The 18,624-nt window shown below is 44.3% G+C and overlaps 5 non-coding genes across 5 annotated transcripts; 4 read left to right on the top strand and 1 right to left on the bottom strand.

Annotated features, from left to right (window-relative positions):
- The first annotated feature begins 4,947 nt into the window (after positions 1-4,947).
- trnar-ccu (transfer RNA arginine (anticodon CCU)) lies at positions 4,948-5,020 on the top strand. Its single transcript has one exon. It is a non-coding gene; the product is annotated as a tRNA-Arg (tRNA).
- A 2,762-nt stretch (positions 5,021-7,782) lies between these two features.
- trnag-gcc (transfer RNA glycine (anticodon GCC)) lies at positions 7,783-7,853 on the top strand. Its single transcript has one exon. It is a non-coding gene; the product is annotated as a tRNA-Gly (tRNA).
- A 559-nt stretch (positions 7,854-8,412) lies between these two features.
- trnai-aau (transfer RNA isoleucine (anticodon AAU)) lies at positions 8,413-8,486 on the top strand. The gene has a single exon. It is a non-coding gene; the product is annotated as a tRNA-Ile (tRNA).
- Positions 8,487-10,460: 1,974 nt separating this feature from the next.
- trnan-guu (transfer RNA asparagine (anticodon GUU)) lies at positions 10,461-10,534 on the bottom strand. The gene has a single exon. It is a non-coding gene; the product is annotated as a tRNA-Asn (tRNA).
- A 5,807-nt stretch (positions 10,535-16,341) lies between these two features.
- trnas-gcu (transfer RNA serine (anticodon GCU)) lies at positions 16,342-16,423 on the top strand. Its single transcript has one exon. It is a non-coding gene; the product is annotated as a tRNA-Ser (tRNA).
- Positions 16,424-18,624: the final 2,201 nt, after the last annotated feature.

The following is an 18,624-nucleotide window of genomic DNA, read 5'->3' as shown; positions in this document are numbered from 1 at the left end:
GTGAAAGGAAAGCTCTTGAGCAGTCGTTGAAACAGCTCGGATGAAACACTTGATTGCTTCCATGTGCATCTGGAGCCCATTTCTTATTTTCACTTCACGCCGCCCAAAGCATTTCTAAAACAGGAGATTCGCGTTTGGGAATGCGCCCTGCCCTACAAATAAAACAGGTCTACGGGTCTGAAAGCTGCTCCACGGAAAACAGTTCTGTTGCGCTTTTGATCAAAGGGAGATTCGCTGTTCTTACTTTTTGATGACATAACACCCAAAGGGGCTTCTTTGGAGCTGTATTCCAACCAGCATCCTAAAGTTTCTTGGCGGTATCCTTTACAGTCCTCTGTTCGGTCGACAAGGGACAGAAGGGGGCAGTTTTCCTCACACATACAGTGCAATGTACTGTAGTGTTCCCGTTCATTGAATTCGCAGTTCTGCATCAGACCTCTAACTCGTTTCCTTAGCTTGGATTTAAGCCACGAAGCAGGCTTCTACTGTATAAACGTCTAGAGGAATCACAAACTATTTGAGAGGCCATCATCCCAGGGGGAACTGACAAAGTCTATCCCTAAACACCTAGCGCAGTCTCTCAAGAGACTGTCAAAAATCGCTTTCTCCGTTTGCATTGCAAGTAAGTGAAAACGCGGTCTCAACCCAGAGCCACTTGGCAGCAGCGGCACGTAAATACTGTTACTGTCACTGCTCGATACCGATGTTAGCCTACTATACCATGTTCAGCCACCGCTAGAAACTGCATGGCTCTAGTTCTGGAGCAAACGACAGGAGGGCCAACGTCGAACGGGCACACATGTCAGACATGGAAACCGACGAGAGTGGGATTCGAACCCATACATGCAGAGCACAATGGATTAACAAGCCATCGCCTTAACCACTCAGCCACCTCGTCAACAGAACTGGACTGTCCCAACTGAGTTGGCGCGCTCCAGATGATCTTTTTCTTTTTTTTCCCTCGTACTCGAGGGTCATTTTCCTGTTCCACATGCGATTTCAACATTTTCCTTGGGAGATGTCAAGCCAGCAAGCCACTGCTGTGGTTCAGTGGCCAGTGTGGAGTTCAGTGGCCCTGTTGTACACAGAAAGCACATTGAGCTCCTTGGACATGAAAAGTTCCAGATAAAAGCCATTTGTCATCCTTTCTCTTGGTGTCGATGTTGCTATTGTATGTAAAGGTGGCAACTTGCTCAGCGAGCAGGCGGAGCACACACCGAATGCAGATGTGTCTGAGTGGTGTGTCCAAGTGGCTGCAAAAGGACAGCACTCCCGGGGCGCCGTGGCTTAGTTGGTTAAAGCGCCTGTCTAGTGAACAGGAGACCCTGGGTCTGAATCCCAGCGGACAACCGCTAGACTTAATTAAACACAAGTATTCATTTCCTGTCTTTAACATGACTTGTTTTTCTTAAAATGGATGCAACTTGCAAAACATGAAATACAAACCTTGCTAATCAGCGCTAGCAGCTGGCAAAAAAAAAAGAAGTCAGCAATGTTTTTTTTCTTTAACCTTAACCCTGCTAATGGAGAAGAGTTAAACGACCGAGTCTATGCAGCTTAAACGGTGCGCACGTCGGGTTCTTAGCTGAAAGGGTGGTAAATCACGCTCACCCCAGTCCTTAATCTTTTAAACAGGATACAAAATTGAACCTAGTCGCCACATCACATACATCCTGTTCAATGATAAAAAGGTAACATCTATCCTCACTCCAGAGTAAATCTCACGTTGAGGGCATATTTTTTTTCACTTTACCGTGAATCGGGCCCGGCTGCACAGAGGAGAGAGGACGGTGACAGGGGAGTCACACGCTGGCGGTTTGAATACGCGGAAGATCACTGAGGGATCCACAGTATATGGACCCTCCGTGCGCCATCAGTCCACACTCCGGACTCTGAATCCTGCCATCCGAGTTAAGATCTCGGCGGAACCTGAGGCGCAGTTCTTTCTTAAAACGTAATCTGGTGAGCATTTCTAGAATCGTACTTGTATAGATGCAGCCTTTAATGTGTTGCTAGGTTAAAATTGATGATTTCTTGAACTTCAGTAGGAAACTGCCCTCTTGATTTCGGATTTAATTTCTTTATTACAGGGGCGCTTTTATGAAGACAGAGTCATGTTCAGGTACTTTGCTTGATGGAGGAAGCTCATTTCGGACTCTGTGATCTGCTCACTTGGAAAGGTCTGCTGTACTACTACAAGAGAGAAGTAGAGTCTGGAAGAAGGGACAATTTTATGATGCTTTGGAAGATAATGTTTTTTTTTTTCTTTGAAATCGAAATGAATCAGAATATCAGTGCAAAAGACAAACTCTTGGTTTGGTTTAAAGAGATATGGTTTTAAAACAGACAAAATGTAGAAAACAGGTGTTTCTCACTTTTGGAAAAGAATGGACCGGGGGTAATATTTTACTAGTTGCAGTGCTGATCTCACTGGGTTACAGTCCTGCAGTGTCACACCAGGGCCAGTGGCGCAATGGATAACGCGTCTGACTACGGATCAGGAGATTGCAGGTTCGACTCCTATCTGGCTCGGGTTGTTTTTAAACGCATCGGGCTACTCCCTAAGCAGTCTGTGCTACTTACTGCATTGTAATCGTACCCAGTAAGAGATTTCCTTCATGTAAATGAACTGCACCTGACAGCTTTAGAAAAACACCTGGGCTCAGTACGGTGCTGAGAGCTCAGCGTTGCTGTTCTAATTAGCACGCACTGCATCGGCTATGAGCCCGAACCTTTCAATTATTCCGATCAGTAAGTCAACACGTAGTCCACATGAACGGTAGAAATATTCTCTTGTCTGTCTCTTGTTTGTATAGAACTGAATGTCCCTGACAATGTACTGTTAGTTTTAATTGAAGAACGGCATTTGTGTTCAAATATACCAGACAAGTTTACGTAACTGCTCATGCGACACTCAGTTGTAATTAGTCAAGAAATAAAGTCGAACAACAGCTGCGGGTTTGATTCTGAACGTATGAGATTGCAGCGCCTTTTACTTTCATTGACAAATGATAGAGATTCGAAGAGAGATCCTTCAGACCAGCAAGCAAACCCACGGCTATTTCGGTTTTCTATCTAGGCAACGTTGGTGTCTGCAATAGCATACATGAAAGCGTGATGCAATTTCTGTGGCTACATTTGTTGCACGTCATGCACAGTAAGAGTGTTTCTAACACCAAATAAAAAGTCAACAATTAGCGATCACGCCTTCTCCTCAGTTAACCCACTGAAACCCTTGCTGTTAACAGTTCTTTACTGCGTGGTTTACGAGCACCTACATATCGTGTCGGTTCTTTCAGCTTTATTCATTAGGTTTGCAAAGGCATAAGTAGAGCACCAGAGGTGCGAACGCAAAATGTGTGGTTATCTGAAGAATTGCTTTCAATGGCAGCGGGTCCAAGCGATTTAGCGTTTTTATAGTACCAGGAAAGGAGAAACGGCACTTCGCCTTTGCCGCGCAGGCACAAGGCGACGTGCGGCAGACGCCGGAGTCGGCAAGTTCCGAACCTGCGCGGGGAATCCCCAACGCACTTAACCACTCGGCCACGACAAAAGCGAGCTCACTGTCGCCGCATTCCTCCTATAATCTAACACGGAGTGCGAGGTGGCTGCGGAAACCTTTTTAAAGTCGCTCTCCGTTAAAAAAAAATACCTTTCACAAGATTCGTGCCGGCAGACAGACACGCCTCAGAGGGTTTAAGGCTGGCTTCACGTTCAAATGATAAAGTCCCCCAGTCCGGATGTCAAAATGCAACTTTGGCAGACAGAAAAAACATCAACAAACCACAAATGGTTTTTACAAGCTGCACCACACTGCACTTTCAAAAGCATTTACATTCGTGTTAGACGCAGGAATTGCCTTTGATTTGCGCGCTTACGAACGCCATGGAAAACGAAACAAAACTAAAGCCCTCAGCTCCTGCACTTGATTATAATGCCGTTACGTGTCGAAGCAGGAATTTATGTCATCCTACCACTGCAACACGGGGAATAGAGAGAAATGAGTACACGCTACGAATTGTCTCTAATCAGTCCCTACAGTTGTAAGGCGCCTGGAAGCGTGCACCCCCATCATTAATCTTTGCGCATCTGTGCAAGGTAAACTCTGGAGCAGTCTTTGAAACGGCTCAAAGGAAACACGTGATTGATTCCATGTGCATCTGGGGTTCATTTCTTATTTACATTTAATTCAAGGGAAAGGCTTGGGTCAGTTTCAGACGGCCTCCAACAGCGAGATTCAAGCGCCCCACCTTCAGCCCAATCTGCACAGCCAGAACGCCAACGGCTCCTATGCTCTCCGGGGTGCGGTTGTGACCCCGTAACCTAAAATGTTGGTGGCAGACAAATGGAGACTAACAGGTGACGTCCTAGGACATGACTACATTGTGGGGATGGTGACCATTGCTTGGAAAAGAGTGCGAGGCCCCTTTAGAAAAACATTTTGTTAACAGGCATTCTGCCTCAGCCTAAACACCTATAGCTTGCAAAGCGCATGCTATTAGACAGGCACCTCTGCAAGACCTTAAGAGTCTCTTAAACTAGTGATAGTAAGGTGTTCCCAATGGGCGATGTTCGGCTTTCAAATCATCTCTCCGTGGAAGCGCCGAGATGCAGCTGTTTAAGGCTTAGAAGCAGCTGACTGTTTTACTGCCTAACTGATCACTGTCAGTCAGGGAGCTCAGAGGTGAAAAGCCTGTCTGAGAGACAATTCGCCGTCGATCAGTTCAATATGTTCCGTACCAGCTCGGCGCACCTGAGATCATCTTGGTAGCCGTGTAGCTCAGATGAGTGAGAGCGTGTGTGTGTACCACCGTGATTGGATGCCGGTCCTTCTCAGGTCACAGTAAACCTTCTGCTGCCTAACTTTCCTAATTTTGGGGATCCCTTTGAAAAAGCAAAGGAAAAAAAAACTGGCTCTTCATCAGCGTGATCGACCCAACCCAGTGTGCCCCAGTGGCCTAATGGATAAGGCACTGGCCTCCTAAGCCAGGGATTGTGGGTTCGAGTCCCATCTGGGGTGCTCCTGTCCCATTTTGAGCATACAAATGTCTTTGTGGTTTGCAAAGCTACAACTCCACCTTACTCAGTGAGCGTCTCTGCTTTTCTCTCACATACAGTTGGGAGAAAAACTTTTGTAAACAGCCCTTCGGAATGATGTGGATTTCTGCATGAATGGCTCCTAACATGTGATCTTATCTTTATCTAAGTCATAATAATTAATAAAGAGATTCTGATTTAACAAAGAACACACACCCAACATTTGACATTGCTGTTTCTTTATTGACCAAATGGTTTAAACAATCAAGGTCATTGATGGAAAAAGTACGTGAACCCTTATATTAAGGAGCTAGTGGAACCTCCTTTATGACAAAAACCTCAACCCCCACTTTCTGTAGCGGCTTGTCAGACCTGAGCAGCGGTTAGGAGGTATTTTGGCCTATTCCTCTATGCAAAACTGTTTCAGTTCATGTATATTTTTGGGATGTCTTGCGCTGAATGGCCTGCTTCAGATCACGCCACAGCACTTCAATGGGATTGGGGTCAGGACTCTTACTTGGCCATCCCAACATACAGAATTTCTTCTGTTTCAGCCACTCTGTTGTTGATGTACTCCTTTGTTTTTGTCATGTTGCAAGACCCAGCGTCTTTTGAGTTTTAGATCACAGGCAGACACCCTGACATTCTGCTGTAGAATTTCCTGATACATCTCGGAATTCATCGGTCCCTCGATGATTGCAAGCCGTACAGCCTCCGCCATGCTTCCCAGGTGGGATGAGGTTTTGGAGTTGGTATGCGGTGTTTTGTTATCTCCAAACATAACGCTGTGCACATTTACCAACAAGTTCAACTTTTGTCACGTCTGTCCACAGAACATTGTTCCAGGAGTTGTGGAACATCCATGTGGTCTTTAGCAAACTTGAGAGGGGCAGTGGTGGTTTTTTTGGGGGGGAGAGCAGTGGTTTCCTCCGTGGTGACCTCGCATGATCACCACTCCTGTTCAGATTTCTTCTTATGGTGGACTCATGGACACAGACGTAAGACAAAGTAAACCACCTGTTTGCTAGATCCCATCCCCACTCAGCAAGTCAAAGATTCCCTCGAAGGACTGGCAGGACCTATAATTAGTATGATGAATGCATCGCTTGCGTCAGGCAACGTACATGATCAATTTAAGGTAGTGGTTCTTAGACCGCTCCTTAAGAAGTCAAATTTGGATCCACAAGTTCTTAACAACTACAGGCCTGTCTCAAAGGTCCCATTTCAATCTAAAAGTTTTGAGAGAATAGTTGTTGCCCAACGTCAATCGTATCTGGATTCAAATAATATACTTGAGAAATTTCAGTCTGGTTTCTGAAACTGCATTAACAAGAGTCGTAAATTATATTCTCTTAGCTACTGATGCGGGGAATGCAACAGTGCTAGGAATGCAAACTTTAGGTTGCGCTTCTTCATGCTGCATCATTGGCATGAGTGGAGCTTTTTAAACGTCTGTACTTACTGCGCCCCATAAGAAATCGTTTGTCCCTGTTCAAAAGAGATTGTGCGATGTCCTGCAGCGTTCGCAAAGCAAACCTTTGACAGTTTGAATAGAGGAATTTATTCTGCTTCCTGTGCGTGCAGTAGTTACAAACTTGAACGTCTTTACACGATCTCCTGCAGTTTTCAGTGGGCGGGCTTTGTCAGATGGCTTGGAAAAACGCACTGTGTTTCGGCTCGGGAAACATCATGAGCAGTGTCCTGCATGTTTTCTGTGTATAGCTGTCTTTTAACGCATACAGAATTCATTCGAAATCATTGATTTCTCCAATTAACAAGGGTCCCTTAAATGATGAGTCAAAGTAACATCTAATCGGATTAGTTTCCTTAGAGCTGGTTCAGAGTTTGCTCAAGAGTTTACCTATCACAGATGCGCAAAGAAGAATGTTGGGGGTGCACGCTTCAAGGCGCCTTACAGCTGTAGGGAGTGATTCGAGACGATTCGTGGCGTGTGCTCGTTCCCATATACCATACGCCCCGGCGTGCAGTGCTAGGATGACGTACAATACCGCTTGGGCACGTAACGGTGTTATATGCAAGTGCGGGACGTGAGGGTTTTCGTTTGTTCGTTTTGTTTTGCTCTGCTTTGCTTTGTTTTGCTTTCCATCGCGTGGGTAAGAGCGTAAATAAAAAGGCGATTCCTGCGTCTACCACTAATGTAAGAGCTATTTCAAGTGCGACGTGGTGCGGCTTTTCAAATGCTTGTGGGCATTTCTCTGTTGTTGATTCTTTTTTTGTGTGTAACAAAGTGGCATTTTCATGTCCGGACGGGGAGACTTTATCATTCCGACATGAAGCCACCCTTAAGTCCTCTGAGGCGTGTCTGTCTGCAAGGCTTGTATTTTGGAAATGTTTTTTTGAAACGGAGAACGACTTTGAAATAGGCTTCCGCCGGCGCCTCGCGATCCAGGTAAGATTGTAGCAAGAACGCAGCGGTGGTGGGGCTTGCTGTAGTCGTGGCAGAGTGGTTAAGGCGATGGACTAGAAAGCCATTGGGGTCTCCCCGCGCAGGTTCGAATCCTGCCGACTACGTTATCCGCCTCCAGTCGGTGTGTTTCGGCGCAAGCAAAGAAGCACGCCTCTTTGCTGTTCCTGGTGGTTTTAAAACGCCCAATCGCTTGTACCCGCTGCCTTGGAAATAAGTTCTTCAGCGTCCGCGAATGGCATTTTGCAGCTGGAAGCAGATGTCGACGCGTTTTGCACAGAGCACCAAAAAAGCGTCTTTTTTGAAGGCCCAGGCACTGAGCATTGGTGGTTCAGTGGTAGAATTCTCGCCTGCCACGCGGGAGGCTCGGGTTCGATTCCCGGCCAATGCAGTGGCTTTTGCAGCAAGCGGCTCCATCACTTGCATCCCCTTGCAACTCGCAACTCAAAAAACCCACTGAAGCTAAGCAGGTGTGAGCCAGGTCAGTACCCGGATGAGGGTGAGCTACAGGGAAAAACAAAGCTTCCAGCTGGAAGCGGTGTTAATGGTGCCGGCGGTGGGGCGCTCGCCCTGAGGTCTGTGCGGGTCCCAATGCCCCAGTATAGTGACGGAGATGCTGTGTTGTAAAAGGGCGCTGTCTTTTGGATGAGATGTAAAACCGAGGTCACAGCGCTCTGTGGTCATTCAAAATGACCACCAAAACCTTTGACAAAAGCTCTTGGTAATTGATGGTCTTCAATAATGCTTCTCCTTTAGGTACATTTTAAATCAGCTGAAAAATGCTGTGAAATGGGGGGGCACTTCAGGCCAGTGTAGGATTTGGGTTACAAGAACCATGAAACTGCACGAGAAAGCCCTTACACTGAATTACAAGGCTTTCTATTCAAAGGAGGACAAAAGAAATTCCCTGAGTTCGATTTTTTGCAGCACAGAGAGGAGCACTGTTGTGAGGCTGGTTAGCTCAGTTGGTTCGAGCGTGGTGCTAATGACGCCAAGGTCACGGGTTCGAGCCCCGTACTGGCCAGGTCCTTTTCTCCTCTCTTACCAAAGCTGTTAGGTTCCTTTCCGTGGTGAGAGGGGTTGTCATGCAACGCTGCCACATAGTGCCGACAGACAAGAGTGTTGCGGGAGAAGAGAAAAGTGTTTGAAGATTTAAGAGTGTCTTAGGTGGAGCCAAAATCAAGTGTCACAAATACAAGTGGGAGGATTTCCAATGTTTAATATGGTAAAAATAAGCGGAAGTTATCTGCCGGTCCGGCACAGTCTGCCATGCTTTTGTCATATACTGTAAAGTGGTGTCGAACTGGGTGTCGAACTGGAGCCTCACCATTTGCATATGTGAGGCTCCAGTTATACATCGAGTGTCACATTAAATGACAAAAATGAAGAGAGTTAAAGCAGCTGGAGAGGTTTTCTTACAACTTTTGAGCTGACACAGTTTTGGAAAATGTTTCCTTCACGCTGCACTGTACAACATAGGCAGCCAAGAGTCTCCAAAACAAAACAGAATTGACAGATAGGAGAAAATTCCCACTCATCCTGAAGTTCCCAAAATCCAGCACTGAGCGTAAACAAAGTGTCTAAGTAGCGTGGGAATGCTAACCCTAACCCTAGCTGGAGTTTGAGCAATCCAGCACTGAGCGTAAAAAGATGAGTCAAAGTAACGTCTAATCGGATTAGTTTCCTTAGAGCTGGTTCAGAGTTTGTTCAACAGTTTACCTTTCACAGATGGGCAAAGAAGAAAGTTGGGGGTGCACGCTTCAAGGCACCTTACAGCTGTAGGGAGTGATTCAAGACGATTCGTGGCGTGTGCTCGTTCCCATATACCGTACGCCCCGGGGTGCAGTGCTAGGATGACGTACAATACCGCTTGGGCACGTAACGGCGTTATATGCAAGTGCGGGACGTGAGGGTTTTCGTTTGTTCGTTTTGTTTTGCTCTGCTTTGCTTTGTTTCGTGGTCAAGAGGCGTAAGGTAAGTCGTAATCCAGGGAGAACACTGGTGGCAAACAGTCCGAGGTGAGAGGCGAGGTCCAAAGTCAAAAAGGCAGAAGGGGAGTCCAATATCCAGAATAAACGAGGTAATGGAAAAAATGCCAGGTAGAGCTCTCAAGGAATAGACTCAATACTGAGCAGCGGGAAGCAGGTAAAGATGGTAAAAATAGCACTGTGTACCGCACGGTGGAGTGTGTGCAGGTGGGTTAACTCGTGCGGCAGCGTTTGTTAATAATCACCCACTGCTGGTGCTGATTAGATCGCTTAAGAGTTGGTCTTAACTGCCTGGCGGTCATGACAAGCTCCTCTTTAAGCTGTGGTTTAGTTTTGCAATCGTATTTCTAGAGCAGTTATTTATGGGGGTGGGTGGGTCTTTCACAGAGGCTCAGGACAAATCCCCCACATGAAATTTTACTGTGTGCGTTCAGACAGTCACAGGTCAAGAGCCAGGCAGGAGGACAATGGACAGAAGAGCCAACGAACTAAAAATAAAAGAACGAATATGAAAAAGCCACCATCTTTTTCTTTTTGACATTTTCCGACTTTCATGCAAGCCAGGACAAAGTTGCTCGTAGCTACTTGTGGATTCAAATACTCTATCGAGTGCTTTGATGAGTTTTTGCAATTTGATTGTCGTCCTGTCAGCCTGTTTCTGTTTTTTTTTTTCAATCTAGGGATGGAAAGTATGAGGGAAATGATGGAGCAATCAATAACCGCTCCGGAAAAATGGCAGAAAGGAATGGTCCGTCACTAAGGACATTTGTGAAGCAGAGGAGTGACATCACCACAAAGGCGACACATTCTGCTGATGGTTTTGGTGAATAATGATTGAGGCGCGTTAAGAGAAAGGTAGCTGTGTCAGCATGCGTAGGCTGCAAAGGATCAAGCAAAGGTTTACTCCATGCTGAAAAGAGAAGAAAAGAAGCACAATGTTTCGACTGTGGAGCTTTCTGCACCATCTTCTTTAGCGGTGATGATGTTTACATTGGAAAAAATGAGACATGCATCCCTGGGTGGCCTTGAACCACCAACCTTTCGGTTAACAGCCGAATGCGCTAACCGATTGCGCCACAGAGACTGACGGCCGCTTGCGCTCTCTACATTTGCAGGTTTATGGTCAAAGAAAACAATCACTTGCGCTTCTTGCAGCCGGCAATCTTTTTCCACTGACAACCAAGAAATGGATTTCATCTTTCACAAGCTGTATGGATTTCTTCAAAAACAAGTTATTCCAGAAAGGAAATGAATTCTTGCATTAAACTGAACCAAGCTGTACATGTTTGTCTGAAATGAGACATTCGGCACAACAAGACACGGAGAGAGGCACCGCTGGTATTCAGACCCAGGATCGCCTGCTTACTAGGCGGGCACTTTAAGCCACTAGGGAACAGCACCAGCGGAGCACCGCGCTTTTACAGACACTTAGACACATCTGCATTCGGTGTGCACTTAACCTGCTCTCTGAGCCCGTTGCCTCCGTCCCATTTAATAGCAGAACTGACGCCAAGAGAAATGATGAGAAATGGCATTTATCGGGCACTTTTCATGTCCAAGGAGCTCAATGCCCTTGACACCTCCCCAAGGCGACAGAGCTGTGCATTCTTTGGCGACACCATTTTTTCTTTTGTTTAATTTCTATACTTATTGATAGAATAAAAACGATATGTCATGTACTGTAAGGGAAATGTCTCTTTTCATGGGGAAAGCTAGCACCAGCAAATGTTGTGTTTAGAAGAAGTGATTTAACATGACACGTGACCTAATTTACCGGAGCAAAAGCTCACCCAGCAAGCCCTGCTTTACTTCTACAGGAGAGAAGTACTGTAGAGTCTGCTAGATGTTCAGCTGGGTAGCTACTTCAGCATGCCTCGGCTGCAAAGGATCAAGTAATAGGTTTATTGCATGCTGAAAAGAGAAGAACGGAAACACAGCATTTCGACTGTGAGGTCTTCTCACACCTGAAGAAGCCTCACACCTGTAAAAGGCTCCATGGTTTTCTTTCTTCTCTTTTCAACATGGAATACACCTATTGTCTGCAAGATGTGACAATTTCATGGTGTTTTGGAAGAAAACCTTTTTTCTTTGAATTCAAAATCAATCGGAATTTCAGCACGACACATCAACACTATTTCTGTTCTCTGTGGTAGAGTGCAAGCGCATGTTCCATGGGCCAGTGTCGTAATGGATAACGCGTTTGACTTCGAATCAGAAGATTGTAGGTTGGAGTCCTGCCTGGCTCGTGAGGCTTTTAAACCTCTCAGGTTCCTCGGTAACAGGTTGCCGTCATGTATATGAACTATAAAAAAGCATTTGCCACAACCCGTAAATTAGCACGCAAGTGCGGGCTAGGTAACACAGAACTGTATGGAGATCATCTCCAGCTCCGAGCTCAATTGCAATGAAAAAACATGCAGAACAGAACTGGAGAGCAGCTGAATTTGTGCTCAGTAGGGTGGGGAGGACTCAGCATTGCTATTGTTCTAATTATTATGAACTGCAGGGGATCTGAATCAGAACATGTCAGTTAGTTTGATCATTGCGTCAATATGTAGGCCACGTTAATATAGAATTATTACTTTGTCTGTCTCTTCTTTGTATATAGCTGAATGTCCCTGACAATTTCATGTTGCCTGCGATGTGTCCCCTCTCCCCACAGCAGTGGCAGATGACCAGCCGTCATCGCTCCCCCAGCATCGTCGCGCTGGGCGTCTCCTCCTCCCCATCTGATTCCCCGTGCGCCCCTCCGTTGGCGCCCACCGGTTTCCTCGAATACGGCATCAGTCTGCTCAGCCAGAGCCAGGGCCTGCTCCAAGGGGACCAGTGCGGCCAGCATCACGTGGCACTGCACCTCAGTCGGCGCCGGGGCCAGGAACGCCTGGAGCGCTATTTCCCGGTGGGCCTCCTCCGGGAGAGTAGGGTAACCCTGGCGGGCTAAGTAGGCCACGTCTGCGGCTGTTACCTTCACTGTTACCTGGATACCTCTTTATCTAGAACTCACTCTTCCCCCTGCCTGTCTGGCTTCTTTTAATCCTTCTGTGCCCGGATTGCAGCGGGTAAGATATTTTTCCAAGAAAAAAAGAGAAATTAAAAAAAGAGAAATTTCACCAGAGCCCCTGCTCATGTCTAATTTTTAGTTTAGAAGGATTCAAGCAAGATTTTGGATGAAAGGCAGCGACCTTAATCAAGCCCAAATCATAATTGAACCCATTCAGAGCCTACATTACATTTTAGTGTTTCATTCTGAGCAGAATGCCCTCACACCTGAAGAAGGCTTGCGTTTTCTTCTCTTTTAAGCATGTGTACAATGCTGTAATACAATTTAAAATAATTAAAAGTTTAAAAAGTATCAACTAAACTCCATTAATATCGAGTGTCTTTTATACAGCTTTTATACAGCTTTTAAGTATAGATTACACTTTTCTAAAATGTATTTAAAAAATAAAAACGATTACTAATCTAATCTTTCCACGTTTGATCCCAAAATCCCAAGAAAAATTAATCTAAACTAGGAGAAAGCTATGCTGAAAGTTTATTAATATACTTAGAAGACAAAGATAACAATTTATGTTGCATTTGTCTGATTGTGAATCAAAAAATACATTTAATTAACTGCTCTCAGTGACAGCTGACAATCCTCCATACACTCAAGTGAAAAATTAGTAATGCCAATGTAAACGTCGTATTTACAATTTGTTGATAATAGAAATGTTAAGTTCTCTAAAGCTTTTTGAGGCAGCAAAAGATTTGAACACCCTATATTGTAATGAGCTGCTGAGCTGAGAATGGGTTATGTTCCTGCTGTCAGAGGGGGTGGAAAGTGCCCGCGGTTATTTAATTAGTATTACAATTCACACTGATTCCCTTGCAAAGGTATGGACATAAGAATATTCGTGCGTGGTCAAAAAATGGCATTAAGCACTTAAAATTAATATGGTTAATAAGAGTAAACTGGAACATGCTGTAACAAGATCGGCTAAACTGGGATCTATCGCTTACGCCTGAAATTGGAGCTGCTGTCGCAGTGAATAGCGACTAATAAGTCTGTCTTTCTGTGGGGGGAAGGGAATCTGATCTGATCTGCAAACCTCCAACAGAGCTGTTCAACTGGTTTTTGTCGGGCACATCAAGTGTCAGGTGTAAGCGATAAATATATTTAGCTGAAAAGCTGTACAACGCAAGACATTTCAGTACTCTAGGTTTCGTGAAAAAGCACATTGTGCTGCTGTAATACAGTTTAAAATAATTAAAAGTCTAAACAGTATCAGCTTATGTATGGGTTGTAATTTAAAAAAAGTCAAAAACCGCACTCAAAATGCAATTTAGCGCTTTCTGGCAAGAGGAGACACCCAAATTAATAATGTAACATGCTACTGTTTGTGCATGGATATAGTTATAATGCTATTTCCTTAGACACGTGATTCCATGTTTTATTTTGAATCCCCGGCGGAACCGGGCATCCATAAGAATCAAGTACTGTAACAGGTTTATTCTATGCTGAAAAAAAAGAAGAAAGAAAACACATTCCATAAGAATCAGCGCCTTTATATAGCGCCTTTAAAGGTGGCTTCTCAAAACGCTTTACAGGATAAAAACAACAATAACAACAACAACAACAACAATATTGTGTTTCATTGCACTTTGACAGATTGTCTTTAAATCAACTGTTGATTTAAAGTTTGACAGTAAATGTTTATATTGTAACGCATACAGCCTCCATTTCTTATTAAAAATGTAGCCTAAGAGGGGGGGTCTGCTCTCACAATCCTCCATATACTCAAGTGAAAAATTAATAATGCCAATGTAAACATCGTATTTACAATTTGTTGATAATAAAAATGTTAAGTTTTTTAAAGCTTTGTGATAGTTTACCCAGTTTACCCATTGTTATTAAAAATGACTTGGATTCGAACATGTTGTGATATTTAGAAATATAAAAGTCAATTAACTGTCAATTTCCATATTTATGTCTTTATTTAGCGGTTTCATTAGTGACAAAGGCTAAACTTTCTTGGAAAAATGTCTTTGCTGTCTTGCTGATACGTTAAGCTTTCTAAACTCAGCCACAAAGTCATGTGACTGATTTTTCGCCCTGTTTCGTTGGTTAAACGCAATGATCACAAGCACCACCATGGTAACTGGGACATGTAGTTTTTAATTCAGATTGAATTATAACTGTACGTACTGTAGCGGCGAGGCTTATTAATAAGACAGAATTAAGTGTTGCTGTGCTTTCCCAAATGAGGCCCCATCTCCCTCTTCATCTCTGTGGTGCAGTAACAGAGAAGCTATTCATGCAGACTGATTTAAAGATGTTTTCTTTTGATAAGGTACAGCTCCCAAATGGGGATGCACTTAGCTAAGCCTGGCTATCATGATCAATGGTCATCCATTGGCGCCTAAAGGTCTGCAAGATTCCAAGAGAGAGCCTCATCCAAGTGGTCTACAACCCCAAGGTCAACATCACCAGAGCACCGTCGCAAGCTGAACAGCAAAGCCTGGCATAGAGCCAGAGAGCGCGGATTAGACAGCAACAAGCCTGCAACTGCTTTGTGCCCGCAGGAGATCTGAATCCCCAGAGATTGGATGAGTATTCAACTTCACTGCATGACAGCTCGAGAATTCAATTGTTATCCCAACCAGTTGATATCAATTTAATTCCTAAGAGTTATGTACTTGTTTTGAGTATCTAGTGTAGAAGTTATAACCAAGTTCATTTACGAAACGGTCTAAATGAATGATATACTGAACGTATGTCCTCTTGATATATGTAACTCTTTGTAACTGACTGAATATATACCTTTTGTATTCTGATAACCCTCTCGATAAGATCTGTTAGGTTTACATGCATATTCTATGTATTAATAAATGTATCCTCGTGTATTAGTACCTGTGTGTGTGCGTTGTTTGAGTTATGTCGCATGGTTGGATTCTAAAGCCATCAAAAGAATCAACTTTGTGATTTACTGCTATAATGAATAATTGTCTCAGTAAATCCCAAATCCTACAGAACTAGTGCCTTCAGAGAGCACACTACAGATGTTACCTATTTATCGTTGAACAGGATGTATGTGATGTGGCGACTAGGTTCAATTTTGTATCCTCTTTAAAAGATTAAGGATTGGGGTGAGTGTGATTTACCACCCTTTCAGCTAAGAACCCGACGTGCGGACCGTTTAAGCTGCATAGACTCGGTCGTTTAACTCTTCTCCATTAGCAGGGTTAAGGTTAAAGAAAAAAACATTGCTGACCTCTTTTTTTTTTGCCAGCCGCGAGCGCTGATTAGCAAGGTTTGTATTTCATGTTTTGCAAGTTGCATCCATTTTAAGAAAAACAAGTCGTTCAAGACAGGAAATGAATGCTTGCATTTAATTAAGTCTAGCCGTAGGCGGTTGTCCATAATGACCAGTTCTGTTTGAGAAGACAGAACAAAAAAGGCACCGCTGGGATTCAGAGCCAGGGTCTCCTGTTCACTAGGCAGGCGCTTTAAGCAACTAAGCCACGGCGCCCCAGGAGCACTGTCCTTTTGCAGCCACTTGGACACACCACTCAGACACATCTGCATTCGGTGTGTGCTCCGCCTGCTCGCTGAGCAAGTTGCCACCTTTACATACAATAGCAACATCAACACCAAGAGAAAGGGTGACAAATGGCTTTTATCTGGAACTTTTCATGTCCAAGGAGCTCGATGTGCTTTCTGTGTACAACAGGGCCACTGATCTCCACACTGGCCATTGAACCACAGCAGTGGCTTGCTGGCTTGACATCTCCCAAGGAAAATGTTGAAATCGCATGTGGAACAGGAAAATGACCCTCGAGTACGAGGGAAAAAAAAGAAAAAGATCATCTGGAGCGCGCCAACCCATGTCCGGACAGCCCACTTCTGTCGACGAGGTGGCTGAGTGGTTAAGGCGATGGACTGCTAATCCATTGTGCTCTGCACACATGGGTTCAAATCCCATCCTCGTCGCTCTCCATGTCTGACACGTGTGCCCGTTTGGCATTGGCCATCCTGTCGTTTGCTCCGGTTCTAGAGCTGTGCATTTTCTAGCGGTGGCTGAACATGGTATAGTAGGCTAACGTCGGTATCGAGCAGTAACAGTAATGGTATTTACGTGCCGCTGCTGCCAAGTAGCTCTGGTTTGAGACCGCGTTTTCACTTACTTGCAACGCAAACAGAGAAAGCGATTTTTGACAGTCTCTCGAGAGACTGCGCTAGGTGTTTAGGGATAGACTTTGTCAGTTCCCCCTGGGATGGTGGCCTCTCAAATAGTTTGTGATTCCTCTAGACGTTTATACAGTAGAAGCCTGCTTCGTGGCTTAAATCCAAGCTAAGGAAACGAGTTAGAGGTCTGATGCAGAACTGCGAATTCAATGAAGGGGAACACTACAGTACATTGCACTGTATGTGTGAGGAAAGCTGCCCCCTACTGTTCCTTGTCGACCGAACAGAGGACTGTAAAGGATACCGCTAAGAAACTTTAGGATGCTGGTTGGAATCCAGCTCCAAAGTAGCCCCTTTGGGTGTTATGTCATCAAAAAGTAAGAACAGCGAATCTCCATTTGATCAAAAGCGCAACAGAACTGTTTTCCGTGGAGCAGGTTTCAGACCCGTAGACCTGTTTTATTTGTAGGGCAGGGCGCATTCCCAAACGCGAATCTCCTGTTTTAGAAATGCTTTGGGCGGCGTGAAGTGAAAATAAGAAGTGGGCTCCAGATGCACATGGAAGCAATCAAGTGTTTCATCCGAGCTGTTTCAAAGACTGCTCAACAGCTTTCCTTTTACAGAGGCCCAACGATTAATGATGGGGGTGCACCCTTCAATGTGCCTTACGACTCTAGGGAGTGATTGAGACGATTCGTAGCGTGTGTTCATTTCCCTCTATTCCCCATGTTGCAGTGGTAAGACGGTGTGCATTCTGACAGCAATCTCTTTCAAAAAATGATTTTACCTTATCGCGGCTTTACCCTTCTTGCCTCTTTGGACAATATCTCCATCTTGTGGTCGTTGTTGGTAATGTCTTCTTATGCCCTTTTTTATTTAAATTCTCTATTAGTTGATTATAGAATCTCTACAATGGAGTTGAAAACATCAGTTTTATAGCAGACAATATGACATTATTTATAGTCCAATTAGAAACTTATTACCCTGTTTTTAACATAATAACAAATTAAAATTGATTAAAACTAAGTTTGGAACACCAGGGAACATAACGAATGATTTTTAGGAAAACCATGAGGTTCTCTGTGTCCGATGCCTGCAAGGGGAGAAAGCTAGAATCCTTTGATTTTTTCAAAATTTGAAAATAAACATCATATAACAACTGCTTTCATTCCTAGGAATGAAAAATAACAATTTTTGAAGACATAGTAGTTTCTAAAACACTACAATAAAGTTAAAAACATCAGTTTTATATTACATTATTTTTAGTGAAATTAGTCATTTTTTGCACTATTTTTAATAAAATATCTAATTAAAAGTGATTAAAATTAAGTTTGGAACAACAAGGAACACAAAAAAAAAGATTTTTAGGAAAACCATGAGGTCCTCTGTGCCCGATGCCTGCAAGGGGAGAAAGCTAGAATCCTAAAAAAAAGTTATCAATTCTAGAGCCTAAGAGGAAAACAAGACAAATGTATATCTCCAAATAATTTTATGTGCTTCAGAAGAGCCCAGGAAAGTTTTTTGCATACATGAAACCACGCCCGTTTGCACATAAGCAGACATGGTTGCACACACGACTGCATGAAAGCACACGTGCATGCGAAGTCATCCTGTTGAGCATTTGAAAAGCCGCACCACGCCGCACTTGAAATAGCTCTTACATTAGTGGTAGACGCAGGAATCGCCGTTTTATTTACGCTCTTACCAACGCGATGGAAAGCAAAACAAAGCAAAGCAGAGCAAAACAAAACGAACAAACGAAAACCCTCACGTCCCGCACTTGCATATAACGCTGTTACGTGCCCAAGCGGTATTGTACGTCATCCTAGCACTGCACCCTGGGGCGTAAGGTATATGGGAACGAGCACACGCCACGAATCGTCTCGAATCACTCACTACAGCTGTAAGGCGCCTTGAAGCGTGCACCCCCAACATTCTTCTTTGCGCATCTGTGAAAGGTAAACTCTTGAGCAAACTCTGAACCAGCTCTAAGGAAACTAATCTGA

The sequence above is a fragment of the Lepisosteus platostomus genome, unplaced genomic scaffold (assembly GCF_059453375.1).
Source record: "Lepisosteus platostomus isolate fLepPlt1 unplaced genomic scaffold, fLepPlt1.hap1 Scaffold_47_H1, whole genome shotgun sequence".
In the NCBI taxonomy this organism is placed as follows: domain Eukaryota; kingdom Metazoa; phylum Chordata; class Actinopteri; order Semionotiformes; family Lepisosteidae; genus Lepisosteus; species Lepisosteus platostomus.
The sequence above is the reverse complement of the archived record's forward strand: the minus strand, read 5'-3'. Positions and strand labels throughout refer to the sequence as shown.